We start from the raw sequence: 24,116 nt of genomic DNA, 5'->3' as shown, positions 1-24,116 counted from the left end.
GACGACAAGGCAAGTAAAATGAGACTTCTTCTTCTTCTTCATCGTTCTCATTGTTATGTTGGAGTGTTCATATGACTAGACCAATACATGAGATGAACTGCGCAGTGGTTTCCAAATCAGGGAGCTCTCCATATAGTTTTCTTTCTATTGGGGTGATTTGGGGCCAATGTCTTATACGGGCCTCTTGGTAGAGAGAGCAGTTTTGGAGGACGTGGTCGGCATTTTCTGGTGATACTCCACATGGGCAGATTTCACTGGTTCCAATTTTGAGCTTCCGGAACATGTGTTGTCGCATTCTGTTGTGTCCGGTCCTGAGTCGAAAGATTAGACGTTGGTCTTGTCGGGATAGCTTATAGTAAGCATCATCTTTCTTGTGATTTGGATGGGAGCTCGTCCATTTCTCATTTATTTTATCTACAATTAATTTCTTCATTTCTTCTGGATAGAGTGCAGAGTTTACTTGTGAGTTTGTTCTCCCACTCTTGGCGAGTGTGTCAGCCTTCTCATTTCCTGCTAGTTGTATGTGAGCTGGTATCCATTGAATAACAGTTTTTTTGCTGTTGTGGTTGAGCTTTGTGAGTGCTGTTCTGAGGTTTTTAATATAAGGGGAATCAGAGTTTTGCAGGCTTTGGAGGGTTGTTTTTGCGTCTGTTAGAAAGACAATCTGACTGTGAGGGGAACTTGGATGATTTGCTAGCATGGTAGCAGCTAGTGCTAGTGCTTCCCTTTCTGCTCTGTGACTGTCAGAGAGCTCTCCAGTTGCAAAGGATTTTTCTAGTTTTTCTCCTTCTGGCCATTCGATAAGTATTCCAGCTCCTCCATTAGTGGTGGCTTTATGGGATGAGCCATCCGTGTAAACTCTGATCCACTGATTGCTAGGGTAATTGGTATGTAGAAAACAGTTCACTATTTCCTTGAGCTCTGTTGGTCTGTAATCAGATTTTCTTTTTATGTTTTCAATATGGTCCCTTATAGTAGGAAGAGGGCTTTCGTCCCAGGGTGGAGATTCATTATAGTGTATCGAGGATTCCAGAGTAATTTTTTCAAGTTGGTGTTTCTTTTTTAGGTTTAGAGATTCCTGTATAAAATTGGTCCTTTTGAGACGGTTTTTTGTGCCAGTTTTGTGGATTTTTGTTCTGAGTGGGTGCCTCTCCAAGGTTTCCAATTTAGTGAATTGGGAAAGGATTTTTATTTCTCTTCTTTCATCCAGAGAGATCAGGGCAGCGGTTTCCTCCATAGCTCTTATGGGTGTTGTTTTGATTGCTCCTGTCATTATCCTAAAAATGAGACAATCTTAGCAATTTACAGAAAGGAGTTTTTTTGTTTTGATTGAAATCTCAACAGAGCCTGACTTGAACAAGATCTAGATTTATTTATCCTCCAGGTATTGAAGAGCTTAATCATCTGTGTGATACAGGATTGATTGATTCACGTGTTGTCATCGACTATGAACAATTGTTTCAACTTCCTCCAAGAATGGGAAGTGGTGTAAACAATGTGTACAAAATGTGTACCAGACAGACAGTGAGCTGATATATCTAATAAAAACTGCAGATACAATTAGAACACTGTGTGTTGTACATTGAAAGATGGCTGATTTTAGTGCGTGCTCTTGGAAAAATGTTCCACGTTTGGAAACCCATTCTCTGTTCCTAAGAGAGGCGCACTGACCTGGTGGAGATATTCTAATAGGTTTACGCTTTTAGCTCAGTAGTTTTTTTTTTTATTTTGTTTTGTTTACAGATGTAGACAACTCTTTACAGTTCTTTTCACTACAGTTGTTCTTTCCTGGATGCACTTTTTATACACTTTCTGGAGGGCTTCCCATACTGGTAAATACTAGATATTGTTGTACTTTAAAAGTATGTTGGAATCTCTTCAATGTCTTAACTCCATTGGCGAAATAGAACACTCTGGAAGTTTTCAATTTATTGCATTTCTGTTTTCTCGGCCTCTCACGCACACAGTTGACTAGCTAATTCTAGTACGACAGTAGCCCTCAGTTTGGTTTAGTGTGTCTAACTTGTATATGATACAACTTGTATATGATATGATCATATGAATCAATCAACTTTTGACATCGTTTTGTAAGGATTATTTTCATAAATGGAGGAGCTCTATAAATCGCTGACTTGGTGTATTTGATGCACAAAATGCTGACGTCTTAAAAAGCTAAATATTTTGAAAAGAATACAGATCTAACAATTTTAGAACAGAAGAATTAAATTTTTAAGCATTTTCGATAGGAGCTTAAAATAATTGTTGTATGTATGGCGTCCTTCAGTCGCGAAATGAGGATGAATCATCTCCTTAACAATAGCCCTCCCCCCTCCAGGCAGCTGTTTTATTAATAGGAACAGAAGTGCAAATAGTTTGGAATCAGTGGCAACGTAGGTTCTATTAGGGTGTAGCACTCTGTGCTTCCACAAGGTCATTGCTTCCTGATTTTTGTTCTCTGAGTTCACTCCCGAAGCCTTTCCCTTGTTTGGGTAAAGCTGCAAGGCAGCAGTAGTTTGGGTATAGCTGCAAGGCAGCAGTAGTTTGAATTTGTCCTTTTCCACATCGCTTTCACTTCTTTTTATTAACAAGCTCACTCAGTCTGTCTGTCTGTCTGTCTGGCAGGATTCTTTTACACGTTTTTTTTACACTTGCCATTCTCGGATCAAGTTGAAACTTTGCACCATTATTCATTGTCTATGACAATACATAAATTTATTTAAAAAATCAAATCATTTAGCGTAATTTAATTAATTTAGTTTTTATTTAGAAAAGGGGAAATAAATCTTGCAGTATTGATAGAAATAGCAGTGATTGCGGTTGAGCGGTTCTTTCCCTTATGTATATGCTTTGGTATCTAAAAAGTATTTTGTATATTTTGCTTGTATCTGACTGTATTTCATCGCTAAAAGAGATGAACAGAAAAAAAATATTGACGCATATAGAAAGTACAAATAAAATGTTCAAGGATTTTCCCCCAGATCTCTGAATTCACTTCAATTTACAGTTTTCTCTTTTCACTATTTACACATGTCTCTTTCCCCCTTTACATCAGCCATTTTCCTCTTCTATTACAAGGCACACGCAAAGTATGCTTCTAAAAATAGCATCTTTGTCAAAGTACATCACATCGGTCAATGTGCACACACACATCCTTCACATCCACAAATGCACACATACCTTGACAGTGCTGTATCCTAGAACTTTGACAATGTCTGCTTTCTTAAAATACTTTAGTTTCAACTAGGACGGAATGATGACATAATGCTGTTAGTAGGCGGTGAAGAGATAGGGAACATGCGAGACAGAGAGAGAGAGAGAGACACAGAGAGAGAGAAATAAGAAAAGATATAATCAGAATGTATGACTGCAATACAAGGACAATCTTTCCAGGTAATAAGCCACTAAAACCTGTCCAGGACACAATGTACTCTCCGTGTTACGTGTGGACGCCTAATAAACAAGACACAAACCTGGAAACTCCATTCGGAACTATCGGTTTCCCAACGGGTTTTTGTCCCTACTCTTCCCCCTCCCCGCCCCTCTATGTTTTTCCCCCTTCATTACCAAACGTTTCGTTCGACAGACTTTGACATGCGGGTCAGTGACCCTCCCTGAACGCTCGATCAGTGGTTGTTAACCCCACAGCATGCATTCAGTGCAACGCAGTTTAACAAAAATAAGATTGAGGAATAACCTTACCCCCCCCCCACCATGCACCCCCACCCAGGGAAGAAAATAGACAATCTTCAGCCCTCCCCCCTCCCCTCACTCAACGGCCGTCGTCTCTTATAACAAATCAGAGTTAATTTTTTTTTCTTTTGAGTACACTTACGTAACATGATACATGCGTTCTGTAACGTTTATATTACCGTTTATATTACCGGACGTCTGGTAACCCTAAGTGTGAGGCACTTGGATCTACCGGACGTCTGGTAACCCAAAGTGTGAGGCACTTGGATCTATCGGACGTCTGGTAACCCAAAGTGTGAGGCACTTGGATCTATCGGACGTCTGGTAACCCTAAGTGTGAGGCACTTGGATCCTATTCGTTATTAAAGCTAATTGCGTTTTAGTTGTTTGTAAAAAAAAATGTTTGCATGTGTATGTGTGTGTGTGTGTGTGTACGACAGGGCCATGTGTTCAGGTGATCATATGAATGGGTGTGCTGTACCGAATATCCTTTTTTTCACCTGCAGGAGAGAGTGTAAAGGTCAGAGGTCACGGGATTCGAATGACCTAATTAAAGTTCAAGGGAAAATTGTCTTTGTTAAAATCGGATACAGATAATAAAAACGACGTTCAAATAAAGCACTCTTATGGAAAGAAATAATTACAGCGCTGTTGGAAACTCATTCATATTTTCGACCAGTGGAGTGTGCACTTATTAGAGTGACTGTACTTTGTTAGAAGAATGGAAGATAGCGATTGCTTCCCTTTGTTGAAATGAGGATCTCATGTCGGATCCAAACACTGGAATAGAAGAACACAATCCATTGAGTAACGTTGTTTAAAAAGAAAAAAAAAAGATCGTATCATGCACCAACGAAAAAACTAGAAGTATGATGGATAACAAGTACAATAAAAAAAAAACTTAATGAAAAATATGAAATTGAAATTGCTTCATTTATTTTGACCCAATAATGTGATTAATTTTTAATAGATCTAGAATCTAGACTAATAGTAATAAATGTGTGCGATTGGACATGATGTAATTAATTGTTTTTGTTTAGAGCAACTTTCATGCGTATAGACTGCTCAATGCGCTCTGGTCCAATCAGTTTGGTGGAGGGGTGGGGGTATCTGGGAGAAGGTTTCCGCGCTGCTTTATTGAAAGCTTTTTTTTTTTTTAAATAGTTGCTCGAGATTGAATTCGAACTCGGGATCTTGAGCCTCCATGAAGAAGGTCGACGCGTTAGCCACTGACCAGACTTATAATATTTAAAGATTTTAGAGTCTAAATAAGTCTATAGTGTAAAATGTTAAGCGAATGACCTAATTCTACACAAGCCTTGTCTCCTTTTAGCTTAGTACATCTCTAAGTAGGAGAATATTATTTAATTACAACTAACTGATTACATAATTAATACATTTTTTAACGAATTCATGTGTTGTCATTGACAGTAAATAATTGAGCAAAAGTTTGAACCTGGTCCGAGAAGGGAAAAGAAGATCAATCAGTTTGACACGATTTTGAACGACGGACTGAGTTCATTCATGCTCAGTAAAAAAAAACCAGCCAAAGTGTACAAATGACTATATAACAAATGACTATATAACAAATGATTATATAACAAAGACTATATAACAAATGACTATATAACAAATGACTATATAACAAATGACTATATAACAAATGATTATATAACAAATGACTATATAACAAATGACTATATAACAAATGACTATATAACCCTTTTCCCTGGTTGAATGCCCCTGCGAGCCCCTGTGATGTGCTACGCTTTCATGAAACTTGATAACAAAGTTGTATGTTTCATGTAGGACACAAGGTTGTATGTTTCATGTAGGACACAAGGTTGTATGTTTCATGTAGGACACAAGGTGATCTTATAACTCACGTACAACTTGTGTTTTTTTTTGAGGCTGTGCTAGTAGAGTCTCCAGGGGGAAATAAAGTTAATTAGGTAGGAAATGTCTGCGGAGTAACGACGGAAAGAAATGCATCGAGGCGCAGGGGAAGATTTACTGAAGAAATGTGCTCAATTAACTTCAAGAGAATTAAGTAGATACTTGTGTACAACATAACAGTAACTGTGATGTCAAAATGAAACAAACGACCGAATATATATCTATATCTATCTCTCTCTCTCTCTCTCTCTGTATATATATATATATAATATATATATATATATATATATGTATATATATATATATATATATATATATATATATATATATATATATATATATATATATAGAGAGAGAGAGAGAGAGAGAGAGATAGTTAGATAGATAGATAGATACGATGTTTGTTTGTGCGTGTATACATAGGTTTAGGGTTTACTGGGTTTATGAGTCAGGAAATCGTCAACTCCTTTCCAACCCTGTACGATATGTCAATATGCTTTTATTTTTTCCATTGAGCTACAACATAGGTGCCAACTTTTTCTCAGCATTTCGGGGGGGGGGGGGATGTACATTTCAAACACTCGTATCAATTCAATAAACGAGATCAATGAAGTCTGTGCAGCTTCATTCTGCACTGTAGCAATGCTTCAAGGGCAGGAGGATATGACCCGCTGGCCGTAGTTTGGGAATCATTGGTCTACAATGGTCAGTGCATTTAGGGCATGTGCAGAAAATGAGAATGTTTCCTGACGTACCAACAAGTTTTACAGCAGGGAAGTGAGAAGAGAGGAGTACTTAACATCAAGGCCGACCCGGGCCCCGTACGTTCATAGGCCCAGCACTAATTCTAGATGTTAATTACTAAATTAAGCCATTATAATTTATAACTGGGTACCCATGGCCTATAGATTTTCTAGGAGTTCCTGGACAATAGCTGAAAACGCAATATATACGAAAAAGTCCTAGGAATCGCCTGAATTATTAAAATCTCCTGAAAACTCATAAAAATGTCCTTAAAATTGAAAAATTTTCATTTTTGGGTATTATTCAATGCAGTAAACGCCTATCCTTTGCGCGATTAAAAAAACGCATTGTCAGCTTTCATTAAATAAAAACGTAATGCAAAGATTAATTTATTTTCTAATACTAAATTTTTATTTTCACTTATTATCCTTATCCCTACACTGACTGGCCGCGCACTATTCATTTCGCATAGGGTCCCGCAATTGTTAAGACCGGCTCTGTCAATGGACGCCGGAAGGTGACAGACAAGGCCCATGTCTTCGAATGGACGCCGGAAGGTGACAGACAAGGCCCATGTCTTCGAAAGGACGCCGGAAGGTGACAGACAAGGCCCATGTCTTCCAATGGACGCCGGAAGGTGACAGACAAGGCCCATGTCTTCCAATGGACGCCGGAAGGTGACAGACAAGGCCCATGTCTTCCAATGGACGCCGGAAGGTGACAGACAAGGCCCATGTCTTCCAATGGACGCCGGAAGGTGACAGACAAGGCCTATGTCTTCCAATGGACGCCGGAAGGTGACAGACAAGGCCCATGTCTTCCAATGGACGCCGGAAGGTGACAGACAAGGCCCATGTCTTCCAATGGAATAAAGATGAGGCGTACAGAGAAATGGCTTTGGTTACATCAACACCTGGAAGCAAGGAAGGAGACTTCACAGACTTTGGAAACAGTCCTGAATGCTGAGCGCTGAAAGAATGAGAATTACCTATAGTAAGTCCCATCTTAACTACATGTAATGGAGTCAGAGTTTACAAAGCTTATATTTGTCTGTCCGGGTGCATTCTTTTACACTTTTTTTTTCTTCTACTTCCCAATCCCGGATCAAGTTGGAACTTTACACAACTACTCGTTGTCGATGACAACACATGAAGCACTAAGAATATCAAAAAATTAGTTCATCAATTAGTGGTAGTTAATTAATTAATTAAGTTTTATTTAGAAAAAGGGGAGATACTTGCAATATTGAGAGATATGGTAATGAAGAAAAGGTGCCCTCCCTTTACAACCCTTGTTTATAATTTTTTTTTTGTATACTTTCCTTGTTTCTTAATTCGAAGAATCACACGATAAAAGTCATTGCACAGAAAGTAAAATATAATTATAAAAAACAAAACAAGTTGGAGTGGTCTTTTTCTGGTTCTCACATAGTCACGTTCCGATTTTTTCCCCAAAGAAAATTAGACTGCTGTCGTTTTGTTGTAACCAATGAAAAGAAAATTCCAAAATGAAGTAGAAGACGCGGCAAGAAATGATTGAACCTAATGTTTTATACTATGGTATCGATACTATGTGTAGAGTTTTTATTTCCATGTGAGTATTTTGCTTAAGAATGAAATGAAAAAGAACCCAAGCGAAGTATTGTTACCATAATGTTAAATTATTTTAGCAATTAAAAATGGTTTTGAGAAGTCGTTTAGTGCAAAAAATTGATGTGCCCCAGTAGAGTCCTTTTGAAAAACGCTTCCACGGATAACAGATGGACAAGAGGGAACAAAATATCCACGCCTGTGGCCACATTGTTATTGAGATGGACAGGAAAATGGAGACGCACGTGGGCAGACAAGATTGATCGAAATGGCAATGTCCAAGATATAAACTAAAAAAAAAACCCTGTTAAAGAAAGAAAGGTCTAATGATAAAAATGTGAAAAAAACAAACTGTTACAGAAAGCGACTCTAATAAAGATGTACAACTAATAAAAGAAACTATGCTAGGACGACAGCTAGAGCTACTAGAAGGATGTTTGTCTAAATCTGGTTAGGACGACAGCTAGAGCTACTAGAAGGATGTTTGTCTAAATCTGGTTAGGACGACAGCTAGAGCTACTAGAAGGATGTTTGTCTGAAAAGTGTCCATCGATCAAAGAGCACCAGGTGTTAAGATCTGTTAACAAAATAGTCGTCTTCCTTGTCGAGGTGACTGGGCCAGGGGAATTCACCTGTCTCACTTTAGTTAACAGAGTGCGGAAGTGTCATGTGGCCAGCTTGACATCCATTTTTACTTCCCTTTCCCGACATATATAAACTAAGTTCCGATTGAACGAGTGTCCACCATAAACCAGAACTCTTTCAGAACAATATATACATAGGTGAAGTACTTTGGCACCAATTAGGCTACAAGGTCGTTACAAAGCAAAAAAAATCAGAAGAAAAGACTAAGCAAAAAAAGATTACAAAGACAGTTTGTGTGGAAACACAAACTCAAAATCGGCTCTCGAGCGGGTCCTGTCAGGCAGTTTTCAATATTTCCAGAAAGAATATCAAAAACTATGAACTACACACTCTCAACCACTACAGCCATATCTCCGTCGATACAAAAACAAAAGACGTGCTCGTGGTGTCGATACTGTTGTATTGTTAGTTTGACTTACGATACCACAGGATACGAAGATATATTAATGTTATTATTATCACATGGATACTATTCATAAGTGTTCAATGGACCGATAGTTATGAAGATATTGTTCAATGTGAACTGGACTAACAGATGTTATTAAATAAATATCAAGTTGATTTTATTGTTTTGTAAAAAGTCAATCACTCATTCAGAGCCTCAATGATGCAGCCTGTCACCATTGAATTGAAAGTGGTATATACTATTTAACATTCCTGAGGGAAATAGGTTGCCCTCCCAAACTACTGAAGTTCATTGAGTGCTTTCATAAGGAAACTAAATGTACTGTCAAATTCAATGGAGCCCGATCAGCACCTTTTGAGGTTTGCAGTGGTGTCAAGCAGGGATGTGTGCTCGCACCTACTCTGTTTGGCATATTCTTCTCCTGCCTACTGCATTATGCGTACAACGACATAAACGAAGGTGTGTTTCTCCATACATGATCCTCTGGAAAACTATTTAATGTATCAAGGCTGCGGGCAAAAACCAAGGTTAGAAAGTTACTCATCAGGGAACTCCTGTATGCTGATGATGCAGCTATTGTTGCTGATTCTGATTTTCAGCTATAGTCCGTGGTTGACAAACATTCTGCTGCTTGCCAGAAGTTCGGCTTAAACATCAGTCAAAGCAAGACTAAGATACTTGTCCAAAACGCAAACACTGCACCTCAAGTAAGCATTAATGGCCAACCACTAGAAATTGTTGATCACTTTTGTTACCTTGGCGCCATCATATCCAACAACACTCTACTGGATAAAGACATTAACAACACGATAGCCAAGGCAATGGCCACCATGTCATGGTTGCAGAAAAGAGTGTGGGACAACATATTGCTGACTAACAGTACTAAAGCCCTAGTCTACCGGACCTGTGTGCTGAGCACCTTGCTATACGGAAGTGAAACATGGTCAACCTACTCATGGCAGGAAAAAAAGCTGAATGTCTTCCACCTCCAATGCCTAAGGCGGATCTGTAAAATAAGGTGGCAAGATAAGATAGCCAATGAGGAAGTGCTACGAAGAGCAGGGTGCCAGGACATCCGCTCTGTTATCAGCAGCAGACGCCTTGGCTGGCTTGGCCACGTTCGTAGAATGCCAGTAGGTCGACTTCCACAGGAAGTCTAATAGAAGGCAGGAGAGCCGCTGGTCGCCCACTTTTACGTTATACGGATGTATGCAAAAGCGACATGAAGCTCTTCAAAATCGACACTAGCAGCTGGGAAGAAGTGGCACTGGATAGATCCACATGGAGAGAGAGCATAAAGGAAGGGTCACGGATTGCAGATGTCTTACACAACAGAAGCAGAAAGAAGGGTGAAAATGCAATGGCACCTGGTGATTACATATGCCCAACCTGCGATCGCAGCTGTGTATCAAGTATTGGCCTCTTTAGTCACACAAGAAGTTGCAAAGAGAAAAGATCGTCTCCCGAGACGTAAAATGCCACAGATACTATTTAACACTACTTATTCATTGCAGTTTTGACTTTGACTTTTCTTTACTAAAAATCCTTTTGTTTTAAAATGTCTGTAATTAGTATAGGCCTAACAGAAAGTACTTAATTTAGTAATAATAAATTTTAAAAACATTTTTTTTTTACAAAAATCTAAAACCGTTTGCATAAATGTGTTAAAAATATGCGAGGTAATTATCCCTTTACTAAATTGTCTTATCCTTCATATAGAGTAAGTAGTTAGCAAGACTTTGACATATTCAAAGACACCTAACAACTTATCAAACAACATTCTGTTTCCATAAAAAAAAAATAGAGCAGGATTTTATTAGACAGCCCCCCCACTCTCAGTCGAAAATCGACTATGGATCAGTTCATGAAAATGAGAGCAGTTCCCCCCTCTCGACGCAGCTGATGTATCCAAAGGATATATATAAAAGACCTTGCGATCTATATGGCAGATGATGTTTAGGTCATTTGTTTCTTTTTCCAACGAGCAGGGTGTCATGTGGCCAGCACACGCCCAACCGCCTTTACTTTCCCCAACTAAAGTTAGGTACCCATTAGAGTTGGGTGAACTCGGGGGCGCCCTTAAAATTCCGATATTCAAAATGCCAGTCCTAACCGAGATTCGAACCCAGGACCCCAGATTCGGAAGTTAAGCGTTTAACCATTCAGCCACAGCGCCCCCTATATATATAAATATTCCATCTGCCTGGGATCCCGTTGTCGACCGGGTCCTGTACATGGGATCCTACTTTGGTAGGTGATCCTATGGATGAAGACTATCTTAGTTGAGGTCCTATAGACAGACCCTACTGAGGTTATAGAACTGAATGCGGATGCCCGCCAGAGCACGTGGATAGTGCCGCAGCTTCCAGACTCTGAGATAAACGTTGCACACTGATACAATCATGCAGGAGTTCAAGGCCTACCTGAGCAACTGTCATCAGCAGTGTAGGCTGTCACTGCAGTGTCACACAACAGCAGACTTGACACTAACAGAAGACAATTTTGTCGTGAAGCCTTATGGGTAAGTGTAATCCGAAAACAAAAGAAGATGAACAACTTTCCCACGTGAGATGTCTGTTTCTGAAACTTGACCACGTGAGACGTCTTAGACGAAACATAAAACTATAGCTTGACTCAGTCCGTTGAATGATATAAATAACTTTTACCTTCCAATCGTATTGGCATATCAATTGTTAAATATATTTGTCTTCTAGAAGTAACAATGAACAAACATTATTTGGTTTACAGCTAGCTACAAGAGGTAGGCCAAAGCGTTCAATGTACTCTGGTATTCTTTGGTTAACAACAGAGAGACCGACTCTAGACTTACTAGAAATCTATTTTGTTTTATGTAAAGGAAGATACTAGTCGTTTCGCGCCGTATACACCTTGAGAGTGAGTAGTCTTTGCTTCTCTTGCTGCTCATAGTCATGGTGTGCCTCCCCCCCCCCACACCACCTTCTACCATACCTTGGCTTTCACCATGCTTTCACATATCAGCGTTGAAAAATGATGTGGCTGTTGATGTACATCCAGAACAGCCTGTGTGGGTGTGTGTGTGTGTACCTGCGTCTACGTCCTGCGAGTGTGTTTGAGCGCGTGCGGGTGTATGTGTGAGTGTGCTTACGTAGGTGAGTAAAAATCAGGGTGTGTGTCACGCCTCCATGTTCCCTCTTTCCACCGTTATGTAATACTTTCTAAACAATTGTTTTAGTTTGAAACAACAGACTAGTATGTCATAAGTAAACCGGTAGGAGTGTAAGTACTTAAAAGCAAACCTTATGCTGCCCCTCAATCTAACCAAACGAAACGTTCTACCCAACATACTATCGTTACAGGTTTATAAACGCTGTGCAATAGTTAGATTTCATTCACCTCTGTTGCATTGACATGAGGTCAAGGTCAATAACCTTTGTACAAACTGTAGAAGTGAATCAGGTTTGTATTTAACGAGTTAATGACGGACAGCTTTGTGTGTGTGTGTGTTTGTGTGTGTGTGAGAGAGGAAGAGGATTTAGAATACGTGCTGCAGACACAAGACAATGTGAGACACTAGAGGTACACGACACTAGAGTTACACAACACTAGAGTTACACGACACTAGACACACGTGCTGCAGACACAAGACAATGTGAGACACTATAGTTACACGACACTATATAGTTACACGACACTATAGTTACACGACACTATATAGTTACACGACACTATATAGTTACACGACACTATAGTTACACGACACTATAGTTACACGACACTATATAGTTACACGACACTAAACAATAGTCCTTTATTACGTCTAGTTGCATGGCACTTCACCAGGAAATAGTTCCGGCGGTTAGAATGCAATGGGCACTGATACATGTATTGACCTTTTGTTAGAGGACGGCTAAAACCTATAGGCCATTAGATAAGTAGTTTGCATAGTCAGAATTAGAAGTGGGGGTGGGGGTAAATTAAACAGAATTAGAAATGGGGGCCCAATTAAACAGAATTAGAAATGGGAGCCCAATTAAACAGAATTAGAAATGGGAGCCCAATTTGTTTTTAATATTTTTACGTTTACATGCGGTCTATTTTGCAGATGATGTTAAGGTTATCTGTTGTTGTTTTTTTGCCAACAGTCATCGAGTAGGGTGTCGTGTGGCCAGCACAACGACCAACCGACTTTACTTTCCCCCAAATAAAGTGAGGTACCCATTAAAGTTGGACTCAGGGGCGCCCTAAAAATCACAAAATTCCAAAATTTCAGTCTTCACCGAGATTCGAACACAGAATCCCAGGTTCGGAAGCCAAGCGCTTAACCACTCAGCCACCGGGCACCCATTTTACTATTTTTAAGTTTGAGTGAATATTTTTTTGATTTAGTTCAATATTTAAAACTTTACACGGCTTTCTTAACAAATAAAGAATGATTGATCATCTTCAGGTCATTGCTGTGTATTTCTTCCTCCCTTCAAGAGTTGGATAAAAGTCTTAATTGGCAGCCATACGGTGTTGTGTTCTCCCCCGAACAGAATGTCAATAGCCAGGAAAACAGAGCTGTTCCTTGAGTCTCAATATATAAAGGCAGCTAAGCGATTAAAGTGGTCACATAGAGCTAGAGTAGTGTTAGTGTATGCAGATCAATAGAACATGTTTTCTTTAACATTCTATATCAGGTCTCTGTCATTATTCTAATGTTGGAAGTCAGCGCCTCTTCTTCGTCTGGGTTATAGCTTTAAAGTTATTTAATTTAACCATTCTGACAGGATACTCAATCTGGCAAGCATGAGTAATCATTACTTTAACCTACGCAACTATTCTAAAAATACAAAATACTTAATCATGTTTTAACATTTCACATACAATTTCGACTTCACAAAAATAGTTTTAAACTTTCAATACGCCATTGAGTCGAGGAAAAGGAAGATTTCATTTGTTTTCTTACACACACACAAAATGTACCTCAAAATACAGACAACATATCCGGATTTGTTTGTACACGTTTCCAGTAACATTCTAGACACAAGATTCTAAAGTGAACATTAAGATAAACAAAAGTATGCGTCTTTGTCTTGTTTGAAAATGTGAACTCGGTTTGGAAATCACATTACTCTTACCAACAAGAAACCAATTTGTTCAAAACAGAAGCTTCATTGTGATTAAACTAACAGAAGGGAATCTACGTGAACTAAGTGGATCCTGGCTGGGCGAACCTTCATTTAGGGCATTAACAGTGGCGTGACCCGGGGTTAGGATGCTTGGAGCAAACTTAACGAGTGATAAAAAACGGAATAAGAAAGACATATACGTTTTATTTTTTGGTTTTAACCAACGGAAACAAATTGTCAGACATCTTGCTAGAGTAAATATATAACATCTTGCTAGAGTAAATATATAACATCTTGCTAGAGTAAATATATAACATCTTGCTAGAGTAAATATATAACATCTTGCTAGAGTAAATATATAACACATTGCTAGAGTAGATATATAACACCTTGCTAGAGTAAATATATAACACCTTGCTAGTGTAAATATATAACATCTTGCTAGAGTAAATATATAACATCTTGCTAGAGTAAATATATAACATCTTGCTAGAGTAAATATATAACATCTTGCTAGAGTAAATATATAACATCTTGCTAGAGTAAATATATAACATCTTGCTAGAGTAAATATATAACACCTTGCTAGAGTAAATATATAACATCTTGCTAGGGTAAATATATAACATCTTGCTAGAGTAAATATATAACACCTTGCTAGAGTAAATATATAACATCTTGCTAGAGTAAATATATAACATCTTGCTAGAGTAAATATATAACACCTTGCTAGAGTAAATATATAACACCTTGCTAGAGTAAATATATAACATCTTGCTAGAGTAAATATATAACACCTTGCTAGAGTAAATATATAACATCTTGCTAGAGTAAATATATAACATCTTGCTAGAGTAAATATATAACATCTTGCTAGAGTAAATATATAACACCTTGCTAGAGTAAATATATAACATCTTGCTAGAGTAAATATATAACATCTTGCTAGAGTAAATATATAACATCTTGCTAGAGTAAATATATAACATCTTGCTAGAGTAAATATATAACACCTTGCTAGAGTAAATATATAACATCTTTTTTAGAGTAAATATATAACATCTTGCTAGAGTAAATATATAACATCTTGCTAGGGTAAATATATAACATCTTGCTAGAGTAAATATATAACATCTTGCTAGAGTAAATATATAACATCTTGCTAGAGTAAATATATAACATCTTGCTAGAGTAAATATATAACATCTTGCTAGAGTAAATATATAACACCTTGCTAGAGTAAATATATAACACCTTGCTAGAGTAAATATATAACATCTTGCTAGAGTAAATATATAACATCTTGCTAGAGTAAATATATAACATCTTGCTAGAGTAAATATATAACACCTTGCTAGAGTAAATATATAACATCTTGCTAGAGTAAATATATAACATCTTGCTAGAGTAAATATATAACATCTTGCTAGAGTAAATATATAACATCTTGCTAGAGTAAATATATAACATCTTGCTAGAGTAAATATATAACACCTTGCTAGAGTAAATATATAACACCTTGCTAGAGTAAATATATAACATCTTGCTAGAGTAAATATATAACACCTTGCTAGAGTAAATATATAACATCTTGCTAGAGTAAATATATAACATCTTGCTAGAGTAAATATATAACATCTTGCTAGAGTAAATATATAACATCTTGCTAGAGTAAATATATAACATCTTGCTAGAGTAAATATATAACATCTTGCTAGAGTAAATATATAACATCTTGCTAGAGTAAATATATAACATCTTGCTAGAGTAAATATATAACATCTTGCTAGAGTAAATATATAACATCTTGCTAGAGTAAATATATAACACCTTGCTAGAGTAAATATATAACATCTTGCTAGAGTAAATATATAACACCTTGCTAGAGTAAATATATAACACCTTGCTAGAGTAAATATATAACATCTTGCTAGAGTAAATATATAACACCTTGCTAGAGTAAATATATAACATCTTGCTAGAGTAAATATATAACATCTTGCTAGAGTAAATATATAACACCTTGCTAGAGTAAATATATAACATCTTGCTAGAGTAAATATATAACACCTTGCTAGAGTAAATATATAACATCTTGCTAGAGTAAATATATAACATCTTGCTAGAGTAAATATATAACACCTTGCTAGAGTAAATATATAACATCTTGCTAGAGTAAATATATAACACCTTGCTAGAGTAAATATATAACATCTTGCTAGAGTAAATATTTAACATCTTGCTAGAGTAAATATATAACACCTTGCTAGAGTAAATATATAACACCTTGCTAGAGTAAATATATAACACCTTGCTAGAGTAAATATATAACATCTTGCTAGAGTAAATATATAACATCTTGCTAGAGTAAATATATAACACCTTGCTAGAGTAAATATATAACATCTTGCTAGAGTAAATATATAACACCTTGCTAGAGTAAATATATAACACCTTGCTAGAGTAAATATATAACACCTTGCTAGAGTAAATATATAACACCTTGCTAGAGTAAATATATAACATCTTGCTAGAGTAAATATATAACACCTTGCTAGAGTAAATATATAACACCTTGCTAGAGTAAATATATAACATCTTGCTAGAGTAAATATATAACATCTTGCTAGAGTAAATATATAACATCTTGCTGGAGTAAATATATAACACCTTGCTAGAGTAAATATATAACACCTTGCTAGAGTAAATATATAACATCTTGCTAAAGTAAATATATAACACCTTGCTAGAGTAAATATATAACATCTTGCTAGAGTAAATATATAACACCTTGCTAGAGTAAATATATAACATCTTGCTAGAGTAAATATATAACATCTTGCTAGAGTAAATATATAACATCTTGCTAGAGTAAATATATAACATCTTGCTAGAGTAAATATATAACATCTTGCTAGAGTAAATATATAACATCTTGCTAGAGTAAATATATAACATCTTGCTAGAGTAAATATATAACATCTTGCTAGAGTAAATATATAACATCTTGCTAGGGTAAATATATAACATCTTGCTAGAGTAAATATATAACACCTTGCTAGAGTAAATATATAATATATAGCTTCTATGTCAGGGAAATAAAATAAATAATTGCTAAAAGTAACCAGGAATTTTGTAAGTCTTATAGCAACTGTATGATTTACTGTACTCGATTCTCAAACGAATCTCTAGGTAATACAAATACTGTAAATAAAGTTGAGCCATATAGATTGGAGCCAAAATGACCTATGATTTTTATCCATTTAATCAACTTTACCGAGGCTTATCAATGATTCATGTGTTAATTATAAATATAATGTACACATATTCACAAACAGGGCTACGTATCAAAAAAAGCAAATTTAAATTTATTTAATTCGTATTTTACAAATCCTTTTTTTTTTTTTAGAAAAGAGAACGTTTGTTCCTGAAAGCTGTTAACGAATAAATCTCTATTTTGTTTAATGTAATGATACTAGTAATGATACAAGTTGAAAAATCAGTAATACAGGATGAGTGTAATTAAACGTTGATGGATCGAAAAGTCAATGGAGCACATTGTTTAATGCTGACTACACCGAAACAAAAGAAAGTGGTAATATACCTTAGACTGATGCTGAGAGTTGTCTCTAACTGTGTATTATCTATAAGTCGCCTATTATGTCACCGAGGTAATAAGAAGAGAAGATGGCGAGTACTGTCCAGGACATGAACCTTTATAACATAAGCTGGCACTGGCGAAAAAATACCCATTGGGGAGGGGGGTTTTCTCCCTTCGTCGTTCGACCCCTCCCCAGTCCACGTTTACGTTGAAAGAGACGGTGGTCGTAGGGGCGCCCCCTTCTTTTAAAGGTCCTTACTGTAACTCCTCTACCACCCCAGCCTACCCCACTTTCGTGTCTAGCTAGTGCGTCATTTTTAGAGGGGGGGAGCAATAGAAAGACAGAAGGGAAAAGAGAGTTTTACCTAAGCACGCGAACACACGTTCAGAGTATTGATAAAAACTCACGCTTGGCTACACACACATGCATGAAGATACTCAAACACGGCGACACACACACACATCTACAGATGTATACCGCCCACGCCTTATCAAGGCTAAGTCGTCAGCTGTGAAGTTTTATGGACGGTCCCATGCGACCAGCGCACGTTCAAATACTCTCAGATAAAATGGAAAGGTACCCCTCTCCCCCACCTCCCTTCCGGTTGGCTTTTGGGGGGGGGGGGGGCAAGTCGAGAGTAAAAGAGGCTAGAGGGAGAGAGGGAGAGAGAATAAATCCGAAGGGTGTAGGGTGTGTCTATGTCTAGGGGAGGGAAAGGATAATACATCTAATAGACTTAAAGAAGGACGCATACATTTTCTAGCAGGGCTTAAAAAAAACAACAACTTCATAAACAAATAGACGTCAGAAAGAAAGAGGAAAATAGATGGTGGAGGAAAAAAAAGATTTTAATTTTTTATATATTTTGAGATTAAAGTAAAGATTTATAATGTCAATCAATAAACACCCCCGCGCCTGAGCACGTCATGTTATAGAATGGAAAGTGCTCTTGGAAAGAACAGCGTCAGTAATCACATTGATGTCATCTACATTTATGCGTGAGATATTCTTGTTGTATTATTATCTTGTTTCTTATCTAAAGACGTGATCTTTCTTTTGTGCAACATTTGTTTTGCGTTACAACGAACTAATGATGAGAATTTCTCTACTATAAATGTTCTCAATGATTCAATCTTTCGTTCTCTCTAGATATTTTACTCTCTCTTTCTCTTTCCAGATACCCCCTCCTTCCCTCCTTTACCAACTAGCCCAGTCAAGTGATAGGATCATAGCATATCGAGAAAACTGCATGAAATTGTGCTAACCAAAAAAATATTGGTAAACAAATTTCTTATGGCACAGATTTTTTATTGTTAGTTTAGATCTTGCACAAATTTAATGACAAGACTGATCCAAACTAATTGATACAATTACACTAAATATAATTTTTTTTGTAAATAGTATTTTTTATGCTTTTCTTGTTAACAAAATATGCTCCTTGCTGAGCGGTAAGAAAAAAAAAAGTAGTTTGAGTACTAGGTTACCATTGTCAAGTAGTACTTCTGGCATCTCACTGGCATCTCACTTACAGAGTTGCAGTATCACATACTATATATTAAATCTAATGGGACTATATCGTCCCAGCGACTGAACGAGATAGCACTTCATAGGGACACGCTACTAGTGATGCTCCGATAAAAGTCCCAGAGAAAAGCACACGAGTGGGTCTGCTGAGAAAATCCGCTGGAGTCGTCTCCGGAGGCTCGCGGGGATTCCGAGCTCCCTGATAGCGGAGGTTAAGAAACGCCAAGGCGACAATTGAATGGAAGGCTGCTAGCAGATAAGGCACGACGTGCTAGTGAAAGATGAAGAGATCTAGGTAGCCAGAGACGGGGGGAGATACAAGGATAAGACAATATGTAGTCGCGGTGATAGGAGTTTAGAACAGGATAGGAGCTCATCAGGTGAAGCCTTGAGATAGGCACACTGTCCCGTCACCTAGTTTAGATAGTCTGATATAGTCACTGTCGTGGTTGGATGACTAATTCGACAAAACCGAAGTAAATTAGAAATAAAAGTTGCTCTATCCCGAAATAAATGTACTTTTAGCAGACCATATCTCTCCCTGCCCCCTTTTCATGTCCTTTAAGGCTCTATCAAACCTTAAGTTTCTTCTTTGTGACAGTTTGTCATTTCTTGATAATTGAGCTCTTTCGATAGCTTGACGTACTTTTGGTGTTTAGTTCACTATTTGGATAATATATATAAAAAAACCACAACTGATAAAACTGAACGATAAGTCTACATAGACAACATAGACAACATAGACAACAACATAGACAACATAGACAACATAGACAACATAGACAACAACATAGACAACATAGATAAAAATCAATTTCGACTTCTATATTTATCACATGATTAAAATAGTCACATAATCTACTCATTTTACCATCACAATTGCAGTAATATAATGTGCATAATTGACACTCACATAGTCAGTCTACTTAGTCATATACTTAGTTGATCAAGAAGTCGAGTGTCTATATGTGCAGACAAAGGGCATGTCTTCCAGTCCGAAGATTGCAGTATTTTCCCTGGACCGGGGCGTGGTGTATCTGGTGTACAATAGAAAGGAAAGTTGATCACCTTTGCTTTTTAAAAGTTATGCGAGACTTTTTTGTGTGCATTTTTTAGCACCACAGAATCGAATTTCCCTTGTTCTTCTATTTCTCGCACAGAAACAACAACTCGTAATGGACAAATCATTATACTTTCACTGATCTTATCTTATCTTATGTTATAAAACACAGACGTTACTTCAAAAAAAAAAAAAAGATGATTACGTCCTACGCATCATGCATCTAGTGTGTAAACCAATAACTTAAATTCCGCCAAGTCATTGGTTTTCCTGGCTGGCTCAATTCCATGCTCTATAAGCACTAGGGAAGAAGGAGCATTTCTACAATTTTGTCCTAGTATATGGAACGAGGAATGTGAATTTATCTTTGTGTCTTTCTGACAGTGACATAGCTCAAAATTTATTAAAAAAAAACAAATAGGCTATTAAATAGCGATGATAATTAAACAGAGTTGATAAGATAAGAAGAATATCATTGCATTAAAAAAAAAAGATCTAGACATTTATTGGCATGTGAATACAAATTAGAATATGAGTTAAGTTTCACATCTTCGGCCTTATAAAATATTATTGACACACGGATGTGTATTAAAGAATTCTAGGCTTGAGTATTCAGTAAAGAAAACACAAAGAATTTGAGAACTTTTTTTTTGTTTAGTTGGCAACAATGAGGGTCAATTGAACGTCCTTGACATTTTTGTAGTTGAATTTAAAAGTCTCCAAATACGAAATTCTCATTAAAGATTTCCAATCAAAATTATGCTTTTGCACTACGTTATCTTTGACAGCGATTGCTGTCCGAACATTAAACCGTGCCTTTACAATGTCCACACCAATAGTCACGACCTAGGGTCAATTCAATATTGATATAACAAACCTTAGATGGTCAACGCTTATTAGCGAATTCAGCCATAATACTTGTAGCTTAAAGCAACACGTCCAATAGAATGGTTATAGTTTAAACTAAAGGAGGGTAACAATACTTGTCTTGGATTTGTTAACGCTATTTTTACAAAGCTTGTATCAACTCACTCTGTCTGTCTGTCTATTTGGCCAAAAGTTTGTATACGTTATTACTCCGAGACACACTCTCGGATCAAGCTGAAATTTGAATAAATATTTCTTTTACCTGACAACACAAGAATAAAGTAAAAAAACAACAACAACAACAAACAATTAGTTAATTAACTATTGACAATAAATTACTTTGATTGGTATCCCAAACAATGGAAAAATAGTGCTGAACTGAAGTGGTGGTATAAGCTGAATTAGTCCTGTTTATAGAGTGTCGTTTGAGGCGTCTTACATGACTGATCCAAACTAATTCATACACTTAAAATACGCTTACTTTGTAGTTTGCTTGTTACAAAACTGATACCAACTCTGTCTGTCTGTCTGTCTGTCTGGTACAAATCTTGTAGACTTTATTTCTCCCACTTCCCATTCTCGGATCAAGTTTTGGTTTTCATTGTTGATGACAAAACATGGATCCATTGAAACAAAATGTAACCAATTACTTATTAATAAGCGGTAATTTATTAATTTTGATTTAATACAAAAAGGTAGATACAATTGAAAGTATTGAGATAGACTGCAGAAATTGTGCAGTTCATTGCCGTCTTTCAACTTTCCTTGAAGAAAAATATGTTCAATAGTTTGCTTGTTAGTTTTCTGTTTCTTTCTGCCCTGATTTGATTATTTTTATGGCTGCTCATGGAATGTCAACGTAATATTTCTTTACAAGACTTTAAGATGTTTTTGTTTTTTTCAAAGTATGTTTAAAATTATAGATTGTTTTTTTTTTAGATGAATCCCAGGAGGGCACATAGAAAATAACTGAACGGAATGTTGTATTTAGAAGCTACGGCTGAAAGAAAAGAAATGTTCTAAAGTCTATAGATAATGATAAATGTTGACTCACTGGAAATAGCAATTCATTTATCACAGTACACAAAACGGTATGGCCAATCTCTCTATCGTTAAAGCATTCAGCATTGATCTACTACAAAATGCTTGATAAACTAACCCCACGTTTGAAGGGATACCAGGCTGTCATGAGCATGTTATAGAACGATTAGGAATGAGTTATGTGTTTCACTGAGTGGAAATGTTTGGACTGAGAGACAATGATGCGGCTAGTCAATACAAGACTAGGATTTGAGGGAGAATAGCGAACAGACTACTCTTGAAGACTGTAGAGACAGGCAGGTTTTTAGGGAGGTAGAGATGTAGCTTGACCACATTCGACGGTTCCCTTCGTTATTAGTAAACGTCTCGTTCGACATTCGCTATCAGCGTCGACTAACTTCTAGTGTTGACCTTTCGCCTGCGTTATTTGATTTCGTTATTTTAGTGTTACCTCCGTTTGACTTCTCTGCATATATGTGGGCGCGGAACAAGTAGGAGCGCCCTTGTTACTGTTGCGGCGCCATACTAACTGAAACACCTAAACTGTCAAGTACGGCTGCTGCCACAGTCTTATTCTGTCCAGCATGGCACCATCTTACTTTGATTAAGCCCAATCGCCTTCTGCCAGAATAATTTCCATTCTTATAATTATTTTATAAGATCATTTATATACATGGGTGTCTTGCTTCCGATAATTTCTGGGATAGAAAATATATTAGCATCGTTATGGTAGGAAATAATATCAAGCTTTACAGAGAGTTAGGAAAAAAACACTGCGAAACAAATACAAATATGCCCTATAGCCTAAAGAAGCATGCAAGGTCAAGGTCAAGCCAAGATTGTTTTGTTTGTATTAACAAGAAACAGAGTGTTTACATGGCGAGAAACAATAGTCAATTTCCCATAGAACTAAAAATAGCTACGGGAGTTAAAAATAAGTAAGGATGTTTTCAATAATTCTCGTTCTTTCCTAAGTAATTTTAAAGATGATATTTTAACAAATGAACATAAAAAGTGGAGACCGGTTAAGAAGTTTCAAGCTTCATGTCAAATGTACCTTTTGTGAATCAATGATTGTATTATGTTTTTACTTAGGAAATTTCAGATTTATTTCATAAAGAGCAATAATGCATAACAAATATCTCCAGCATACTTCAGACATTGGATCATCAGCCATAACTTCTGAAGACAGTATCTATCATATATTACATTATTAAATCTGTCAAGATTCATTACGATGATACAGTATGTAGATATTTTAATACTTATTTTAATAATAATATTATCATTGCAACAATAAACAGACTTGAACTAAACACGCTGGCATGTTGGATTTTATAGTAGCATACATACATAGCCTATACATGATGTACATATATGAAAAACTGTTAAAAAACTGAAGTTCATATATTCTCGAGGTCTCTGAGTAAATACACTCTGATGCACGAACAAAATGTACACATCAAGACAAGTGTTAGTATCTCACGAAGTTTGCACCATATTTAATTTTAAAAAAAAAGGAAAGGTCAAGTCTCTACCTCATAGTAAATGACGTCATTTGCTACGTATGTATTGTCTAAGCGGACTCTCCGTTTCGTGTAGGCGTTGATTGCTTCAGGCTGGCACTGCGTTATTTGCATACGCATAGCAGACGTCTGAGTGGCTTTTCATTGCGCGCCAACCCAAATGCTTATTGCAACTCATAAATCAGTGACATGGTATGGGCTATGTTGAATACATTGCCTGAGGCATGGTGTAGGAAGCCCAGTACGAACTCTTATGTAAATCCCAATTTCACGGTAAGAGATAATGCGTACGGGTCTAAGATCTTAGAGTACACGAGTTTATTTAGATCATTTTTGAGAAACTGGATTCGATTAAATATGTTGAAACATCCAACGTTAGAAGGTTATTGATTCTGATCGAGTTTATAAACAACAAACATGTGCACCATTTCAT

At 36.8% G+C, this 24,116-nt stretch overlaps 1 protein-coding gene across 4 annotated transcripts in view; it reads right to left on the bottom strand.

The window, feature by feature from the left end:
- The window catches only part of LOC106060676 (uncharacterized), a 62,452-nt gene extending 44,647 nt beyond the window's left edge, over positions 1-17,805 (bottom strand). For 3 of the 4 annotated variants that reach the window (XM_056031942.1, XM_056031965.1, XM_056031962.1), the window contains exons 1-2: positions 17,668-17,796; positions 11,394-11,550 (exon numbers count right to left, since the gene is read on the bottom strand). The gene's annotated coding sequence lies outside the window, so the exon portion shown is untranslated. Of the gene's footprint in view, positions 1-11,393; positions 11,551-17,667 lie in introns of all 4 variants that reach the window. The other variant, XM_056031951.1, reaches the window with a different exon arrangement.
- Positions 17,806-24,116: the final 6,311 nt, after the last annotated feature.

Source organism: Biomphalaria glabrata, chromosome 1 (genome assembly GCF_947242115.1).
Source record: "Biomphalaria glabrata chromosome 1, xgBioGlab47.1, whole genome shotgun sequence".
Taxonomy (NCBI): domain Eukaryota; kingdom Metazoa; phylum Mollusca; class Gastropoda; family Planorbidae; genus Biomphalaria; species Biomphalaria glabrata.
Note: the sequence above shows the minus strand (reverse complement) of the source record. Positions and strands in the feature narration are given on the sequence as shown.